Source organism: Salmo salar, unplaced genomic scaffold, assembly GCF_905237065.1.
Source record: "Salmo salar unplaced genomic scaffold, Ssal_v3.1, whole genome shotgun sequence".
In the NCBI taxonomy this organism is placed as follows: Eukaryota; Metazoa; Chordata; class Actinopteri; order Salmoniformes; family Salmonidae; genus Salmo; species Salmo salar.
In genome coordinates, this window is record NW_025548155.1 from 52,501 (window position 1) to 57,500 (window position 5,000).

General features: G+C 47.2%; 1 pseudogene across 1 annotated transcript in view; it reads left to right on the plus strand.

The window, feature by feature from the left end:
• The window catches only part of LOC106591425 (serine hydroxymethyltransferase, cytosolic-like), a 57,187-nt pseudogene that overhangs the window by 33,231 nt on the left and 18,956 nt on the right, over window positions 1-5,000 (plus strand). The window lies entirely within an intron of this gene.

Genomic DNA, 5,000 nt, shown 5'->3' on the forward strand with positions numbered 1-5,000 from the left:
CGTCCCCAAGTCTTCCCTTTACGTCCCCCAGTCTTCCCTTTTAAAATCCCCAAGTCTTCCCTTTACGTCCCCAAGTCTTCCTTTTAAAATCCCCAAGTCTTCCCTTTACGTCCCCAAGTCTTCCCTTTTAAAATCCCCAAGTCTTCCCTTTACGTCCCCAAGTCTTCCCTTTACGTCCCCAAGTCTTCCCTTTACGTCCCCAAGTCTTCTCTTTACGTCCCCAAGTCTTCCCTTTACGTCCCCAAGTCTTCCCTTTTAAAATCCCCAAGTCTTCCCTTTACGTCCCCAAGTCTTCCCTTTACGTCCCCAAGTCTTCCCTTTTAAAATCCCCAAGTCTTCCCAGAAACGCATATAATAGTAACTTAGAGCCCCAAGAAAACATTTACAAACTCTTAAATCGATTCTTATAAAAGTTGTTCTAAAAGTTGGGTTTGATGTTTTTCTCCAAATCGGTTTGAACTTCAGAGATCATGTGACCAAGCTAACCAGATGTAAACATGTCCAGCATGTCGGTCTGTAGCCGCTGACGCTGTCGTAGGTCGGTCCAGCATGTTGGTCTGTAGCCGCTGACGCTGTCGTAGGTCGGTCCAGCATGTTGGTCTGTAGCCGCTGACGCTGTCGTAGGTCGGTCCAGCTGTTGGTCTGTAGCCGCTGACGCTGTCGTAGGTCGGTCCAGCATGTTGGTCTGTAGCCGCTGACGCTGTTGTAGGTCGGTCCAGCATGTTGGTCTGTAGCCGCTGACGCTGTCGTAGGTCGGTCCAGCATGTTGGTCTGTAGCCGCTGTCGTAGGTCGGTCCAGCTGTTGGTCTGTAGCCGCTGACGCTGTCGTAGGTCGGTCCAGCATGTTGGTCTGTAGCCGCTGACGCCGTCGTAGGTCGGTCCAGCTGTTGGTCTGTAGCCGCTGACGCTGTCGTAGGTCGGTCCAGCATGTTGGTCTGTAGCCGCTGACGCTGTCGTAGGTCGGTCCAGCATGTTGGTCTGTAGCCGCTGACGCTGTCGTAGGTCGGTCCAGCATGTTGGTCTGTAGCCGCTGACGCTGTCGTAGGTCGGTCCAGCTGTTGGTCTGTAGCCGCTGACGCTGTCGTAGGTCGGTCCAGCATGTTGGTCTGTAGCCGCTGACGCTGTCGTAGGTCGGTCCAGCATGTTGGTCTGTAGCCGCTGACGCTGTCGTAGGTCGGTCCAGCATGTTGGTCTGTAGCCGCTGACGCTGTCGTAGGTCGGTCCAGCTGTTGGTCTGTAGCCGCTGACGCTGTCGTAGGTCGGTCCAGCTGTTGGTCTGTAGCCGCTGACGCTGTCGTAGGTCGGTCCAGCTGTTGGTCTGTAGCCGCTGACGCTGTCGTAGGTCGGTCCAGCCTCTGGGAAAGAGTTGTTTTTAAAAGGTGTTTGTGTTAATTCGGTCGTTCTGTGGCTCTTGGCGGTGGCGGTGGGGGTGGGGGGAGTTTTCCTATACAGCGTTCCCCGAACGCTGCCTGAACTGAAATGTGACGCTTCGGGGAGCGGATCGCGTTTCGGAGAGAAGCGCCCCGGAGCCCTGGGTTAATTTTGGTCCGTGGGAAGTGCATTTCTGGATCGTAGGATCAATGTGGTCACAGTGGCTTCTTGTTGAAGAGGCAGCAGATAACTAGAGCTTTCTAGAGCTTTTCTAGAGCTTTCTAGAGCTTTCTAGAGCTTTTCTAGAGCTTTCTAGGGCTTTCTAGAGCTTTCTAGAGCTTTCTAGAGCTTTTCTAGAGCTTTCTAGAGCTTTCTACAGCTTTCTAGGGCTTTCTAGGGCTTTCTAGAGCTTTTCTAGGGCTTTCTAGAGCTTTCTAGGGCTTTCTACAGCTTTCTACAGCTTTCTAGGGCTTTCTACAGCTTTCTAGGGCTTTCTAGAGCTTTCTACAGCTTTCTAGGGCTTTCTACAGCTTTCTAGGGCTTTCTACAGCTTTCTAGGGCTTTCTACAGCTTTCTAGGGCTTTCTACAGCTTTCTACAGCTTTCTAGGGCTTTCTACAGCTTTCTACAGCTTTCTAGGGCTTTCTACAGCTTTCTACAGCTTTCTACAGCTTTCTACAGCTTTCTAGGGCTTTCTACAGCTTTCTAGAGCTTTCTAGGGCTTTCTAGAGCTTTCTAGAGCTTTCTACAGCTTTCTAGGGCTTTCTAGAGCTTTCTAGAGCTTTCTACAGCTTTCTAGAGCTTTCTAGGGCTTTCTACAGCTTTCTACGGCTTTCTAGGGCTTTCTAGGGCTTTCTACAGCTTTCTACAGCTTTCTAGGGCTTTCTACAGCTTTCTACAGCTTTCTAGGGCTTTCTACAGCTTTCTACAGCTTTCTACGGCTTTCTAGGGCTTTCTACAGCTTTCTAGGGCTTTCTACAGCGTTCTACAGCTTTCTAGGGCTTTCTAGAGCTTTCTAGAGCTTTTCTAGAGCTTTCTAGGGCTTTCTAGAGCTTTCTACAGCTTTCTAGGGCTTTCTAGGGCTTTCTAGAGCTTTTCTAGAGCTTTCTAGGGCTTTCTACAGCTTTCTAGGGCTTTCTACAGCTTTCTAGGGCTTTCTAGAGCTTTCTACAGCTTTCTAGAGCTTTCTAGGGCTTTCTACAGCTTTCTAGGGCTTTCTACAGCTCTACAGCTTTCTAGGGCTTTCTACAGCTTTCTACAGCTTTCTAGGGCTTTCTAGGGCTTTCTACAGCTTTCTACAGCTTTCTAGGGCTTTCTACAGCTTTCTACAGCTTTCTACAGCTTTCTACAGCTTTCTAGGGCTTTCTACAGCTTTCTACGGCTTTCTAGGGCTTTCTAGGGCTTTCTACAGCTTTCTACAGCTTTCTAGGGCTTTCTACAGCTTTCTACAGCTTTCTACAGCTTTCTAGGGCTTTCTACAGCTTTCTACAGCTTTCTAGGGCTTTCTACAGCTTTCTAGGGCTTTCTACAGCTTTCTACAGCTTTCTAGAGCTTTCTAGGGCTTTCTACAGCTTTCTAGAGCTTTCTAGGGCTTTCTAGAGCTTTCTACGGCTTTCTAGGGCTTTCTAGGGCTTTCTAGAGCTTTTCTAGGGCTTTCTACAGCTTTCTACAGCTTTCTAGGGCTTTCTACAGCTTTCTAGGGCTTTCTAGAGCTTTCTACAGCTTTCTAGAGCTTTCTAGGGCTTTCTACAGCTTTCTAGGGCTTTCTACAGCTTTCTAGGGCTTTCTAGGGCTTTCTAGGGCTTTCTAGGGCTTTCTACAGCTTTCTACAGCTTTCTAGGGCTTTCTACAGCTTTCTACAGCTTTCTAGGGCTTTCTACAGCTTTCTACAGCTTTCTAGGGCTTTCTAGGGCTTTCTACAGCTTTCTACAGCTTTCTACAGCTTTCTAGGGCTTTCTACAGCTTTCTACAGCTTTCTACAGCTTTCTAGGGCTTTCTACAGCTTTCTAGGGCTTTCTACAGCTTTCTACAGCTTTCTAGAGCTTTCTAGGGCTTTCTACAGCTTTCTAGAGCTTTCTAGGGCTTTCTACAGCTTTCTAGAGCTTTCTACAGCTTTCTAGGGCTTTCTACAGCTTTCTACAGCTTTCTAGTGCTTTCTACGGCTTTCTAGGGCTTTCTACAGCTTTCTACAGCTTTCTAGGGCTTTCTAGAGCTTTCTAGGGCTTTCTACAGCTTTCTAGAGCTTTCTAGGGCTTTCTACAGCTTTCTACAGCTTTCTACAGCTTTCTAGGGCTTTCTACAGCTTTCTAGAGCTTTCTACAGCTTTCTACAGCTTTCTAGAGCTTTCTAGGGCTTTCTACAGCTTTCTAGGGCTTTCTAGGGCTTTCTAGGGCTTTCTACAGCTTTCTACAGCTTTCTAGGGCTTTCTACAGCTTTCTAGGGCTTTCTAGGGCTTTCTAGAGCTTTTCTAGAGCTTTCTAGGGCTTTCTACAGCTTTCTACAGCTTTCTAGGGCTTTCTACAGCTTTCTAGGGCTTTCTAGAGCTTTCTACAGCTTTCTAGAGCTTTCTAGGGCTTTCTACAGCTTTCTAGGGCTTTCTACAGCTCTACAGCTTTCTAGGGCTTTCTACAGCTTTCTACAGCTTTCTAGGGCTTTCTAGGGCTTTCTACAGCTTTCTACAGCTTTCTAGGGCTTTCTACAGCTTTCTACAGCTTTCTACAGCTTTCTACAGCTTTCTAGGGCTTTCTACAGCTTTCTACGGCTTTCTACAGCTTTCTACAGCTTTCTACAGCTTTCTAGGGCTTTCTACAGCTTTCTACAGCTTTCTAGGGCTTTCTACAGCTTTCTAGGGCTTTCTACAGCTTTCTACAGCTTTCTAGAGCTTTCTAGGGCTTTCTACAGCTTTCTAGAGCTTTCTAGGGCTTTCTAGAGCTTTCTACAGCTTTCTAGGGCTTTCTAGGGCTTTCTAGAGCTTTTCTAGAGCTTTCTAGGGCTTTCTACAGCTTTCTACAGCTTTCTAGGGCTTTCTACAGCTTTCTAGGGCTTTCTAGAGCTTTCTACAGCTTTCTAGAGCTTTCTAGGGCTTTCTACAGCTTTCTAGGGCTTTCTACAGCTTTCTAGGGCTTTCTACAGCTTTCTACAGCTTTCTAGGGCTTTCTAGGGCTTTCTACAGCTTTCTACAGCTTTCTAGGGCTTTCTACAGCTTTCTACAGCTTTCTACAGCTTTCTAGGGCTTTCTAGGGCTTTCTACGGCTTTCTAGGGCTTTCTAGGGCTTTCTACAGCTTTCTACAGCTTTCTAGGGCTTTCTACAGCTTTCTACAGCTTTCTACAGCTTTCTACAGCTTTCTACAGCTTTCTAGAGCTTTCTAGGGCTTTCTAGGGCTTTCTACAGCTTTCTAGGGCTTTCTACAGCTTTCTACAGCTTTCTAGAGCTTTCTAGGGCTTTCTACAGCTTTCTAGAGCTTTCTAGGGCTTTCTACAGCTTTCTAGAGCTTTCTACAGCTTTCTAGGGCTTTCTACAGCTTTCTACAGCTTTCTAGTGCTTTCTACGGCTTTCTAGGGCTTTCTACAGCTTTCTACAGCTTTCTAGGGCTTTCTAGAGCTTTCTAGGGCTTTCTACAGCTTTCTAG